The sequence below is a fragment of the Cydia pomonella genome, chromosome 24 (assembly GCF_033807575.1).
Source record: "Cydia pomonella isolate Wapato2018A chromosome 24, ilCydPomo1, whole genome shotgun sequence".
Taxonomy (NCBI): domain Eukaryota; kingdom Metazoa; phylum Arthropoda; class Insecta; order Lepidoptera; family Tortricidae; genus Cydia; species Cydia pomonella.
This window is the reverse complement of record NC_084726.1, coordinates 2,954,294-2,970,072: the sequence shown is the minus strand read 5'-3', so window position 1 is coordinate 2,970,072 and position 15,779 is coordinate 2,954,294.

Genomic DNA, 15,779 nt, shown 5'->3' with positions numbered 1-15,779 from the left:
TGCACGGGTCAAATTTGACCCACTTCCCATAAAGCTGAAAATTTGCATACACTATGTAAGTCGGGTGACAATGCAATATTATGGTGCCATCGAGCATTCGAGCAACACAGGGAAGGGAGACGGCATGCATACTATTTCCCCTCTGCCGAAGCATAGGTACAACTGTACCTATGGCGGACCGGTGCATGTTGTGGCTCGTCCGTACACAAAAAGAGATAGAGGTGTGCAAGATTTGTCTTTGACGTGTGTCATTTTCTATGTATTTGTGTCGTCATTACAGATTGGATTTTGTATGTAGTGCGTGAAGTGCGACTGTGTGCACGTCTCCCCCCGCAAAAAATGGCAGAATTATTTGTTCGGTAAGATATCGCTTAGGCTCCTCCCTTCTGACGTGTCTAGGCTTGCCAGGTGTCCGGCTTTAGCCGGACATGTTTGGCTTTTTGAGGTCGCGTCCGGCCAAATATGTACGTGTTCGGCCTGTTCGGCTTTTGTCAGGCTTTTTGTCAGATACTTTTTTCAACAGCCCAGCTGTAAAAACATTATGTTTGGCAATAAAAAAAACATGTCCGGCTTTTAGGGCAAAATGTCCGGCCTTATATAGTGCGCAGTCCGGCCTTTGCATTTTATGGCCCGGCAACTAGACGTGTCGGAAGCCGGTGTTGCTCGAAGCATCGAGCTGATTTGATGATGGAGGTGGCAATATTAACTCAGTGATAAAACCACGCAATTCTGTGTATCTTTAGGTATTTAAATAAAAGTAAACCAACAATTTGTGCATTTTCGGGTAGTTATAACATTTATTGGTTAACCAACCAAATATAAAATCGCCTGGATCTGTTACTGAACGACCTGACTTTAACCTATATTATTTGATCATGTAATATTTTCATCTACCCTCGACTGGCTTAAGGAACCATTTGAGGGTAGATTTTGCTTACTTTTATTTAAATACCTAAAAATACAGAGTATAATTGTAATTGGCGTTTTTAGAATTGTCTCGATGTATTAGTTGCCTGTGGAAAGAAAAGTACAGTCAGCGATAAAAGCTTGGGACAAAATTGAAAATTTTGCCAAAAAGTTACTTATCATTAAATTTTAGTTTAAACGTATATTAGTCAGTTTAAAATTATGTAGTCTTTATAATGGAGAAGATTTAGTGTACGACCGGTCTGGCCTAGTGGGCAGTGACCTTGCCTATGTAGCCGACGGTCCCGGGTTCAAATCTTGGTAAAGGCATTTATTTGTGTGATGAACACGGATATTTATTACTGAGTCATGGGTGTTTTCTATGTATATAAATATTTATAATTATTAGTATAATATATATATTATGGTTGTCTAGGTACCTACAACACAAGTCTTATTGAGCTTTCATAATCATAATCATAATAATTTATTGATAATATAAAATTACATCTCAATAGGTTATAGTGTATAACTACATTATTATAAAATTTTAAACCAAAAGTTTAACTTAAGAGCCCGGTAACGATTTTAGAGCACAAATTTAAAATTGATAGATTTAGTCGTTGAAATTGTACACCTTTTGTTACGTAATATCTAAATAACAAGTATTGGTTTCTATTAGCACGTTTTTTCATCTTGCCTTTTAATAATGAGGTCGCAAGCGTGCGTCCCCGGTAATATGTGACGAGAAGGGACAGTTTTTAAAAATTCATCAAAAAATTATAGTGGTCATTTATACAAAATGATGTATAAGAACAGTTTCAGCAAATGTTGTAGATTGTTTATTTAAGTATCAAAATTACGTTGAATTTAAGTCAATTTTCAGAGAAATTGTCACTTGTTTTGAAGTAATTTCTAGAGAAAATTGATTTCGTTTAACTTTCATTTACACTACTTCAAATTTATAATAACAAAAATGTAGTTTATTAAAGTTGAAGTACAGGATATTTGTAATACAAAATTACCATTTTTAGTAGTCCAAACTTTACGAAATTTACAAATAAGTTCGACAAAATCACTGCTTTTCGCGCGTTTACCTGAACGTCCAGAAAAAAAATCATTTCTAATTAAGTGAGTCTGTTTTCAAAAAATTGATTTATTAAAATGAAAGATAACAAGAGGTGCTAATAGAAACCAGTAATTGTTATTTATAATAGATAACAAAAGGTGTAGGTACATTTTCATGCGCTAAATCTATCAATTTGACATTTTTACGACTAAAATCGATAACGGCCTATTAAAAAAAGTAAAGAAAAATATATTAATAAATAGCTCCTTATGGTCGTAAAACGTCTGCTCGAGGAGCCAATTTTTAAGTTTTGATTTAAAAAGTGAAGCACTTTTTGTTGTTATAATTTCCAGCGGTAGATGATGGCCTTACGGCCCATGACGTGGTTGAGTTTTTTGGACTTAGCTAGTCTATGCGCCTCTTTCTGTGGGACTTAGTTAGTTTATGTAATAATCTCCTATTAAAAAACAGAGGCAAACGAGGAGACAAGCCGCCTAATGGTAAACGATTGCCATCGCCCATGGACGCCTGCAACCCATCTGGCTGCTGGCATTTAATATGGCTGCAGATACGCTTTTTTTTTAAAGTGAACTTGCGGGAAGATTAGTTTTTGGTACATATGGCCCTTTAAATGTTTGACACAGTACCTTAATATGCAAATTTTCGCACTAGTGCGGTAAAGTAGCACCATATGTACTGTAAAATAATAGTACATTACGATAAAAGTGCGAAAAATAGAAAATTCGAAACGAGTGGCGATAAATTAAAACACGACCGAAGGGAGTGTTTTAAATCGACACGAGTTGCGGATTACCTATTCGCACATGTATCGTACAACGTTTTACAGTACATATGGCCCTTTAAATGTTCGACACAATAACGTAATATGCAAATTTTCGCACTAGTGCGGTAAAGTAGCACCATATGTACTGTAAAATAAATTTTCTTTTCGAAGTAGGTTAAACACAAAGCAACCTTACTTAAACTTACCTGGCTTGTTTAATTCAAGCGTTTGTGCGGCTTCGATTTTATTCGTTTATCAAGAATTTACCGGCGGACCGCGGCCGTCCCTCGAGAAATCAGCGCTCTGGAACTTTCTCGGGTAATTACGATTTGTGGACACAATAGCACTGAAATAAAGAAATACCTAGGTCATACACGGGTAAATAAAAAAATATAACTTTGAATGAAACTTTTATTAGGCTATTTTATTAAAATTGTACAAACAGCATTAAAATCGCGCTTGGAAACCGGTTAAATTTCCAAACCGTTATCATGTACTTGGCGCAAAACCTTTTAATTTCGGTTTCGATCGAAAACCCGTTATTTTTAAACCGGCTTTTATGAGAACAGTTCTTGTCAAAATAACCGGTTTAGAGAAATAAAAACCGGTTTATTTCATATGTTTACGTGGAACACCACCATGCCGGTCGGCAGTTTGGTCATTCGTCGATTAAAACGGTTTTTTTAACGTTCGCGTTCTTATAAAAGTTCGGAGGAAAACCGAAATAAACCGGTTCCGAGCCTTGCGTATCAGACCAACAGGCCCATTCGAATTTACGGTGATATCAGAAAGATATTTGAATAATGTTATTTACTTATCGTGCATTTCGCTCGTATTTGGCCGAGCATGTAATGTGTGCAAGCGAGACCCACGATACTAAATAACATTCAAATATCAGTCTAATGTCAGTGTATGATTGAATTATTTGTATAGTAATACAAAAAGTAGGTAAGTCTGTAGTATTATACGTAATTAAATTACATTTACAATAGTTTATTCAAATAAAATACAGTTATATCCTTATATCTAGAAAAGTATGTCATATTTATTAAGATCATCGTCAATCGTCATTTAGGAAATCATCGTACAGAAAAAAATATGATCTAAAAATAAACGAACAGTCACTACATTTTTGCTACTTAAAACAGTAAAATTTACTATCTTTGCGGAACAGAAAAAAAACTGTTTTGAATGAACTGTTTAAAGCATTAAACGTTAATGCGATTTTTCTCAGTGCGATGCAATACAAAAATAACAAATTTAATAGCATTGACACATATCTAAGGACAGGCCTTACGGGCACTAAGAATGGTGCTAGTTCAGCGGTGTCACTCACAAATTCGAGCTAATCGTGCAGTCTAACGCAACTAGTTGCGGCCAATCTCGCGCGTGATGGGAACTTACCAACCAATCGCCTTGTGGCGTTAGACTACACGATTGGTTCGAATTCGTGTCCGTGACACCGCTGTACTGGCTCCATTCTTATTGCCCGTAAAGCCCGTCCTTAGATATATGTCAATGTTTAATAGACTTCATGATATTATGATTATATATTTGCATTTATCTTGTACTACAACGTCGTAATGACACGATAATCCATTGTCCATCTTAAACAACAACAACACTTCTAACTTAGCAAAAGCGATTAATTCCGCGTTAAAATAAAATAGTAAGATAGTTAAATCCTTAATGAAGGATCTCAAGCTCGCTGTAGTGACGAAAATAACTTAAATAAGTAGTCTTAGCTGAGATTTTTCTAGTAAAACTTTGAGAAGAAATAGTAAGGTTTTTTACTTGTAATAAAAGTTCAGAGTGCATCTCAAAGCGTACAACAAAATGAGGTACCTGCTTGCAGCGACGGAATATATAAAGCAGTGCCGAATGTTAATTAGAATTGAAAATTAACCATTAAAAATTGAACCGTAAACTGTAACCGTCCGTTACGTAAACTGTAACCGTCCGTTACGTAAACTGTAACCGTCCGTTACGTAAACTATAACCGTCCGTTACGTAAACTGTAACCGTCCGGAACGTAAACAGTAACCGTCCGTTACGTAAACTGTAACCGTCCGTTACGTAAACTGTAACCGTCCGTTACGGTTCAATTTGTAATAGATAATTTTCAATATTTTCAATTCTAATTAACTTTCGGCCAACACTGATATAAAGCCTTAGTACATTTGAGTCCCTTAACTTCAAACTCAGATAAATTCAACTGTGAGATTTTATGATTTTGGTATTAAGAAAGGGTAGATATTTCCTAAGAGGGTCGAATGGATTTATCTGAGGTTGAAGTTAAGCGACACATTTTTTACTTCAAAAAACCGTTTCCCAGACTGACACGTATCACTGTTCGTTATCTCTTCTCTATAAATATCCCTTACCTTGGCAAATTAAAAACAAGGTGAGTCAAGGCTCGCCTGCGCCTGATGGAGCAAAAAAAATGCTTTAAAAAAAGATACAAAAAGAGGGTGTAAAATTATGTATCTTGTAAGATACATTGTCAAGAAAAGCGATATTCAATTCAATTCAATTTAATATATTTAATTCGAATAATACAATCCATATTAGTGTTAGTACATAGCACAGCAAAACTTATAAAGCTATGTTAGTGACACCTATAATAACAAACAAAAATACACACTAATTAAAAGCGGCGTGGTGTGGCGAGCGGCGGCGCGTGCAGCCGTACCCAGCGTGCGAACAAAGGCGAGTCCCAGCGCTGCACCAGCACGCTTAGAATACTGTATGGGCTATGGTGAAGACGGTTCAGTAATGACGCACACCGCTTTCTAACTATTGCGTCGAAACTATCTGTGTGCGCCTCGGCAAACATAGTTGACGCAAATAGCACTCTAAACCTACCTACCTAAAAATTGACCCACAGATTATACGTGTAGAATGTTTGGCAGAATGCTTTAAAAAGCGTTAGCTTCACTTCAGTACTACAACGAGCAAATCGATATGGCGCCCGTTTTGAATATTACTCAATATATGTATATACAATACATCGCAATTAAAAAAAATGTTTTGTTTGATCACTATAAGTTTTGATTGGCTAAAATAAAATTTGATATCGAATTAGATTTTTTAACTTTACCTTGTATCTATATTTATGAAACAGTGATGTATATTAAAAACAACTTTAACCAATTTTCTACTATTAATAGTGCGCGGCGATGTAACAAAATATATTCACAATTAAAACAGCTCTTCTTACTAAAAGTTTTTTCGGGACTGCACTTAAAATATATAATAAACTGAATTAAAAAATTTTAGAGAATTTAAAAAAAGCTTATATAGATTTTTAGTAAGGAAAGCCTACTATTCACTCACGGAATTTCTGTCTGATGTATAATTTTATTGTTGTTAGTTATGTTTATAAATTGCAATAGATTATACATGTATAAGCTATAATAATTGCATGCTCCATCTTGACTTAAATATTTGTATGCCTAATGGCAAAACATGGTGATACGCTACTATATTATATACCTGTGTTTACAAATAAACGTATTGATTGATTGATATATTTGATATATGTCAAACTAGCTGTGCCCGCGGCTCCGCCCGGGTGGTATTCGGTCTGTGTCAGTAACCGGCTCATTCACCGCTAATTTCTCTGCCTCTCCCCTGGAGGTGGAACTTGAAGTAAAGTTGATAGATGGATACGCTAGAGGACTGTAGTGTAGATAAAATATTTTACAATGAGGTACCACTTAATAAAACTACACTCCAAAATCATTTGTTATTTTTTTCAAATTCGTCCTTATTCAAATTTTTGACGTGATTTAAACGACATAGAGTAGTAGATGTATATCGGACAATACAGTTCCACTTTTGTACATTTTTTTACGTCCTTGACTGTACCTATCCAAATCATGTCCATGGAAAATATCATCCAAATCGGTGCTCCAGACCAATCAGTCTAAGCATGAAAAGGTAAGAAATATACCCATAGAAATCCATACTTCCGAACACTATCGAATTTAGGTGTAATACCTAGACGCTCACGGAGAACTCTAGGCGCTCGAAGTAGAACGGGAAATTGCTCAGGATGAGGGGGATGCGCGGGATGAACACGACTTCTGCGGCGCCGCACCCCGTCAGGATCTGCACCTCAATGAGGTTTCGCTGCAGCTGCACTACTTTTAGCTGGGTTCCGTTGCATAACTTCGGAGGCGACAAATTCCGAAGAAGCATGATTGGAACTCCAACTTTCAGGGTTAATGTGTGTGCTGGGAGTCCTGAAGCACTCGATGAGCTAAGTAACTCTACCGGGTATGTTGTGACATTGCCTTCATCCAAGACAGTGTTAATGGAATTATATACTGCATGTTCACCTTCGATTTCCGCCTGCTCATTTTTCTGCGTGAGCATGGACCGTTCCTCTATGGGCGTGAGTATGGATCTCTCACACACCCAAGAATGGCTCAGGTCTCCGTACACGCTACGAATGGGGTTTTCAATGGATGGAACGATGCTGCATAACGTCTCTGGTAGTTGTGGCTATTCGCTATAGTTTCGTAACCTCAATGCCTTGCGAGACTTTCGTGAAAGGTTCGCTTTTTTTCGGGAAGGTATTTTCAGTTTTTAGTTCTTATGGCATTTTAACGCGTATAAAATGCGAGTCCCAAATCGTTTGACATTTACACCGCAAACATCAGAGAATTTTTTTTTCTTAGTGGGTACTGCTACGAAGGTGGGTACCTTCGTAGCCATTCTTAAGTGCTTAAAAGAGGCTATACGTATGAATATGGATACGATAAAATTACGATTAGGTATAATGCATGACGGAGAAAATATTTTTTTAATAATTATGCAGTTATACGCGTGTTGATGTGTGTGTTGATTTTGCCACTACTTAATTATGTAAGTAAACTCATTTTTAACCGACTTCAAGATTTCAAAAGGAGGAGAATCGAGGGAGCTCTTCAAATATGAAAGTCATACATATAATGATTTTTGTATTTTCTTTAACAAATCTAGCATTTACAGTTAAAAAAGTGACATTTGATGAAGTGGAACTGCTGATGATGATCAGAATGGAACTCTTCAATGATACACAGTACACGTTTGGCGATTTGTCCTCTTCGCTGTGTTTGTTAAGTAAATTAGATTTTCAAGACACATTTTTGTCAAGTTCGAGTTCTGACGATGGGGTTCATGAGCAATCGAGGGAACTCTTCAAATGTGAAAGGCATATATATATATATATATATATATATATATATAGTGATTTTTGGATTTTCATCAACAAATCAAGGATTTACATTTCTAGAAGTGACATTTGATGAAGTGGAACTGTTCATGATGAACAGAATGGAACTCTTCAACGATGCATAGTTCACGTTTGGCAATTTGTTCTCTGTGCATGTTTATCAAGCAGATAGGTTTTCAAGATACATTTTTATATTTCTATCCTATTTAGTTTTTTTATAATTATCTGGTGCTTTATTTCATGCATGGTGTGAAATAATTTATCTTAAATACAGTCGAATACCCTATTGCGGGTATCTTACCAGTCAACCATAGGGCAAATCTGAAATGTGTCAAGGTGGGTGCAGTGACAAAAAAAAACATGTTACCTCCTTTTCTACATTATTAGGCGTAGGACGCTGTCTTTTTAATTTAATTGTATGAAATCAAAAATCAACAATAATCGTTCTTTCACCGATCTACCTCATTGAAGTCGGTTTTTTTCTTTTCTTCTAACTTTAGAGTTAATTTGGTAAAATCCTTCCTCGGTGGCTTAATTTCAGCACCATATCTGTTAGTTTAGCAGGGTACTCGATATTCGTAGCACATATTTGTTGTAAAAGTTTGCACCTCCTTCCTAAGTAGCGCCATAAGATTCAGGTGCAAACTTAACTCAATCGAGTGTAGTGGCTACCCCCCCTTCTAGCGGTTGAATTTTTATAGCCTATAACTTGGCCGGGCATTTTCTCGACAGATTAGTAAAGTTTGCATCAAAATCCGTTCAGCCGTTTTCACGTGATGCGAGGTCAAATAAACAGACAAACAGAGAAACAGACAAACAGACAAAAATTCTAAAAACTGTTGGAACGTGTTCTGTTAACGATTCTTAGTATCCCCAGCCTACTTTTTTTCGAATATCTTCCATGTACAGACTTTCGACCCCCTTCAGCTTTATTATATGTATAGATATCTGGAGTGGCAGTACAATATTTGGCGTTGTCAACATTCGTACAGTATAGTTACCTAAGTCGCTCGCGGCACAATACACGTGGGATCAATTTTCATACCTAGTCAGACTTCTATAGTTATTGTAGTTCGTTGGATAAAATGTCTTATGCGTGAGTTTCAGAATTTGTTAAATTACTGTCTATTTTGGATGGACATAAAAAGTATCGTAGGATTTTATTTAATCTAGATTTATTTTCTTCATCTTTCGCTACATTTTTTCTACAATTTGTCATTTAATTATTTTTCATATTTCTTTTAGTCAGTAAATAAAATTTTATTGAACTGTTAATTATCGGTTAACAGGTATTTTAAGTCGATACCGAATATGGCCTTAAACGAAACCGCACTATTTTGGTCATATTAAGTTTTTCGTCATTTTTCACGTCATTCCGAGTAGCACCATCGGCAGCACGCGTTGGCGCACCGACGCAGAGTGCGGGCTGTAGTTCTCCGCGACCAATTGCTTGGCGCAGGCGACGACGGCGGCAGAGAAGGTGGGAAACTATTCTAGTTTTCGGAATTATTGTCAAAATGACGGGTTGCACATAACACTTACTACGATGTTACTCCTCGGTATGGAGTGAAACAATGTCGAGCAATTTTCGACCTAACATTCATAAGTGAATCGTTTTAATATATTTAAAAATATGTCTGTGTTTCCAGAAGTTTTTTTTTATGGAACTCTTTTCCCTTAAATTACGTCCACTGGGAACAAGTAAAAGTATGCAAACGAACATAAACAATCTATCATCTTCCCGCTTAAAACACGTTTTTGAATCTTCTTAAATGGGTAAGGCTAACAAAGAGAGTGTATAAGGGAGAAGTAGAAGAGGGAGCTGGAAAGGGTAGACCTCGGCGGACGTTCTCTGATCAAATCGGGGAAATCCTGAAGAAAGGTCAGGTCGAGAGCACCCTAAACCGGCGAGCGTGTATAAGTAAGCGAAAGAGGTATGTCAGGATCGTAGCAAGTGGAAATCCGTCGCCTCTGCTTACCCCTCCGGGAAATAGGCGTGATTATATGTATGTATGTATATTATATTAAATGGATTTTTACTGTCCCTAATGAGTTCCGATAGTCGCTTTTCGGCACGAAATCCCAAAAAACTCCAATGTGCTCCAGTAAGCACTTCATTTCCATTAATAATGAGTATTGATTACGTTATCGAACACATTCACACATGAAAGCACCCCATTGTCATAGAAAATAAACGGTTTGGTCACTCAAGCGAAAACTATTCATTTCTGGCCTGTTAGGGAAATGATAATGTTTTAATTTGAACTTGAGTTTATATGCCAAATTCAGCTTTGAATAATACTTTACACTAGTTTCTGTCCGTGACTTCGTATAAGAAATATTAGTCCCTACTTTAATATTCTAAATTCTATAGTAGCTACATCTGTCTGTCTGTCTGTTACCTCTTCACGCTTAAACCGCTTAAGGTGCAGTAAGTTCGTATTCTTTTCTCACTCTCACTGAGCTTAACCGTGAGCGAGATGGATGTACAGTAGATATTATTTAAATATACGTAACATCAGTTCTTATAAATATTTTAGACCCATTTCAAATAGTGGTCTCCATGTCCTTTCATAGGTGGTTATGCTATAGAAATCGGAGAGCAATTCCTAGCTGAGCAACTTTTCAAATCTCGAATGTTTGAAGTTATGTTTCTGTCGCGCTGCGATAGGCGGGAGTCCGTGCGTGCGATAGGGACAAAAATCGCAAAAAAACACAAAAATCGAGGTTTTGCTCTCGACTGTTTCCTCCTCCAAAACGCAACCAATCATTATGAAATTTCGGAACCAGCAAGAAAAAGAAATAATATATGCTGCTATGTTATTATTTTTTGGATATTTGTTGATCATAAATTCATAATTGAATACCGCGCCTTATTTTGCAGCCAATTAAATTGAGCCGTTTTTGCGATTTTCGAGGCTGTAAGTTTCTTCAAATAAAAAGAACAAAAAAAAAGCAAAATATAGCGGTACAGATATTGATTATATTGATCTTATTTGAAAAAAAACATTGCTCTAGGTTAAAAATCCAGGGAGGAAACAGTCGAGAGCGTTTGTATGGAAAAGTCGCAACTAGGAATTCCTCTTAAGGGTTAATGCGATTAAATCATCAAAAATCAAAATCAAAATAGTTTATTTGGTATCTAGTAGAATTTAAACAATATTGCTAATGGTAAGTATAGCAATACTTGTGTTAGGAGGTACCGCTCCTTCCTGACGGAGTTTTTCGGGTTTATCTCAGTTGACTTATTATTTTATAAGGTACATTTTGCTAGTTTAACTATAACTAGCTAACTATATATAGCTTATTTATATAAATATTATTACAAAACCATTTTATGAAATTTGTTGTAACTATTCAAAGAAAAATATAATTAATTATGATACATTTCATTTCAATTCAATTTTAACTAAATTTATTATACTAAGTATAACTATAATAATTTGATACATAATATAATATCGTGACAAATCAGAGGGTTCTTGAAAAAGCGCAGCTGCCCAGTCTTGCCGCTCTTCTCAAACAGAGACGCTTGCGGTGGCTGGGGCATGTGCACCGGATGGAATCCTTTAGAATACCTCGACGTGTCTTGCTTGGTGCAGTTGCGTATGCTAAAAGGAACGTTGGAAGACCGATGCTGCGCTTTAAAGACTGTGTTAAGCGAGACATGTCAGCATTTGAAATCGACCACCATGCCTGGGAAACTTTAGCTGAAGACCGTGATGGATGGCGCAAGCGTGTTGTGGAGGGGAGAAAGCTATGCGACCAAGCCTGGTTTACTACGTTAGATAACAGAAGGTGTCGCAGAAAGCAAATCGGGACTGGAACCTCAGGTGGCATGAGCTTTTTCTGCCAAAAATGTGGGAGGTCGTGCCGCTCACGCATCGGCCTCCACAGTCACCAAACCCGCTGTCTAAACAGCAATGCTTAAATCGTCTGCAATAGACGCAAAGGCCTGTGATGAATATAATATCATATGTCAGCTACACGTTCGAATTAGCCTGTAGCTATTTCCGAAATTAATACTTACTAAGCATACCCCAGTGAATACATATATCGACTATCTGAATCAGCACTCAACTAATTGCTTCGTTCTTATGAATATTAATAGCTTTCTATACAGTTCATACGCCAATTTAATAAATGTCGTATCCGCCTTTAACTTTACAATAATATACGATATTTTTACAGTTACAAATGTTATTTTTAAAAGGCCGTAAATGCCTTTAGTTTAATAGTAACATGCGTCGTTTTAAAAGTTATGTGTGCTTGTAGAAAGGTCTTAAGCGCCTCTGGTTTATAGGGAGATATGTCGTTTTGAATGAAATGAAATGCACGCTAAGTAAGATCCATCAATTGTGGAGCTAAGTGATATTGCTTGAACTGGGGGGGGGGGGGGGGGGGGGGGATATACTTGTTGCTGCTTTGGTATTGATGTGAATTTTTGTTTTCTCGACTCCGATAACTAAAACTGAACATCAGTGTTAGCCGAACTATTACAAATTGAACCGTAACGGACGGTTACAGTTTCCGGTTCAATTTGTAATGGTTAATTGTCAATATTTTCAATTCTAATTAATGTTCGACCAACACTGCTGAACATTCATATACAGGACCTTAGCCATTGGACAAACCCTGAAATCCCACGTAGGGTTACTTCTCAGGAATGTTCTGACGTAAATATTTTTTTTAAATTAGAACAAAAGATAAAAAAATAAAATTTTCGAAAAAAAAATTATTTGCAATAATCGACAACAAAAAGAAACACGCTGTGTTAATCTTTGGCAGTGTTTTTGACAATTTGTGAGAAATATTTGATAATGATGACATTTTCCAAAAGTCAGAAGCTTATTAGTGTAAATAAAGATCCATCAATTGTGGAGCTAAGTGATATTGCTTGAACTGGGGGGGGGGGGGGGGGGATATATACTTAACTTGTTGCTGCTTTTGTATTGATGTGAATTTTCGTTCGCTCGACTCCGATGCCTAAAACTGAACATCAGTGTTAGCCGAACCATTACAAATTGAACCGTAACGGACGGTTACAATTTCCGGTTCAATTTGTAATGGTTAATTGTCAATATTTTCAATTCTAATTAATGTTCGACCAACACTGCTGAACATCCATATACAGGACCTTAGCCATTGGACAAACCCTGAAATCCCACGTAGGGTTACTTCTCAGGAATGCTATGACGTTAATATATTTTTTTTAATTAGAACAAAAGATAAAAAAATAAAATTTTCGGATAAAAAATTATTTGCAATAATCGACAACAAAAAGAAACACACTGTGTTAATCTTTGGCAGTGTTTTTGACAATTTGTTCGAAATATTTGATAATGATGACATTTTCCAAAAGTCAGAAGCTTTTTAGTGTCACAAATAAAATAGATAATCAAAAAGGTCGAATAAGGTTCCATAATATTCTTTTAGGATATTACCTTAGGAGCTACTAACACATACAGGCTGCTCCAAAGTAAAAAATGGTAATTTGTTAATTTCTTTGAAACCGCTACACCGGTTGTTATAATACATCGTACACTGGTTCTAAATATCCTAATGCATATATACATTTCGGCTTTGTCCAATGGCTAGGGACACACTGTATAATAATAGTTTTTAAAGTTTAAGATAAGCTAAATTAGGAAATAACATTACTTATTATATTTTGTAAAACTAGTTAATAAGATTGTTAAATAAAGGCCTATTGAATTAAATCACTTAATAGAAAAAAATACAACGTTAAACACTCTTAAAAAACATTATGTAATTTCAAAAGAGCCGTCGTTAAATCAAAGATTAACAGATGTTTCAAAAAGAGAATCGTATAAAGGAAGTTCGCAAAAGAAAAGCGTTTTCAGGTAAAAATTACAACGGGCCGAAAAACCGTTTTCCTGGTGTCGCCCCACCATCAATTATTAAGGTTAGGTGCTTTGGGGTTATTTCGAACATGGGATTAATTAATTGTAAAAATCTTACCCTCGTAAGTTCCCGTGGACTTGTTTGAAGTAAAAAATTAATAGTTTAAATGTAAAGAGGAATACAGAATTAAAAACTCAATAATGAGTTATCGCCGTAATAAGCTAAGGCTTATTAAGCAGTGTTGGCTGAACGTTAAATCGAATTGAAAATACTAAAAAATAACCATTACAAATTGAACCGTAAACTTTAAGTGTCCGTTACGGTTTACGGTTCAATTTGTAATGGTTAATGTTTAGTATTTTCAATTTTAATTAACGATCGGCCAACATTAGGTATATTAGGTATATGTGGTATTTTTGTGGTATATCAATTATTCTTTTTTTTTTAAATATACATTATTAAGTTTCAGGTTTAGTTGTAGTTATTTCATAATTCAAAACAAGTGGTACTGGTAATTATGATCACATTTTGTAATGTATATGCACTTTTGTCTTTCAAAATTACGGTTCGAACATCGGCAGGAGCAGTTATTTTTCCTGAGTCATGGGTGTTTTAAGTATATATATATATATATAAATGTATATATATGAAAACAAATATAAAAATATCGTTGTCTAAGTACCCACAAGTCCCACAACACAAGCTTTCTTGAGCTTAGAGGTGTGCACCGCCGAGAAAATACGACGTCAAGGTCGTATCGTCGTTCACATTAAAATGCTAGTAGGTATTTTTTTTCAATTAATTTTATAATAAAAAGAAACACTTATTGTTATGGGAGGCGGCAGAAATCGTAGTTGTCGAGAACAAATATTATTTTGTTCACACGTATGGGGTCTAATCGCGACCGTTTTGCGTTTAAAACCAACCCCGCAACCGAAAATACCATACTCGGGGTACTGGTAGCGGGTGTTGTCAGTACGGCTCTGGCCAGCGCGGCGAGCCAAGGAAAAGCCAACCGTTTGTCACGCCAAAACGCCACGTCGCGTTTTGAAACTAGCGGCGCCGGCGGCGGCGTGGGGTCCGCGGTGCGGCGCACACGTCTACTTGAGCTTACTCAGGGGCTTAGTGTTTGGTATGTGTAAGAATAACATACCAAAATTACCCCAAAGCACCATATAACTAGGAAATCTTTTCCTCCGCCCCAATTTCCGTGGTTGTTATTTATTCTGTAATTCGCTTCGGGTCATAAAATAACACGTATTAGGAAACTTCAGTTTTTTCACACCACAATCAGAAAAGACGTGTGTTTTTATTAATTTACATTATTCACGGAGGCTTCCGTACTATTATTTATAAAAACGAGCAAATAAATCAGGTTTGCTGTATGGAAGCTTCCTTAAATATTTATTTTATTTTATTTTTTAGTATTTGTTATTTATGCGGCTATAGAAATACATCATCTGTGAAAATTTCAACTGTCTAACTATCACGGTTCATGAGATACAGCCTGGTGACAGACGGACAGAAGGACGGATAGCGGAGTCTTAGTAATAGGGTCCCGTTTTACCCGGAACGGAACCGTAAAAAAACATTGTCTAACTGTAATGGTAACCATGGTAACTCCAGGTTTAACCGGTTGTCCCCGGGTTAGTGGAATGGCGCAAGTGGCCCTAAAGGGCTAAAAATGGCCCAGGTAGTGAGCTCAAGCAAGCGCTTGAAGGGTTAAATTAATAATTTGGCTTATCCGAATTACATTTAGGTAAAATTTGACATAGAGGTAGCTTTTACTAGCGACCTGGATTAATTTATATCTACCACAAAATACATATTGTTTTTGGAAGCATTTCCCACGGGCAAACATGAATGCTTGTTAAACCAGACGGAGGTATTGACGAGGGAATAGTAAGTATACGTAAATAACAATTTAGGTATTA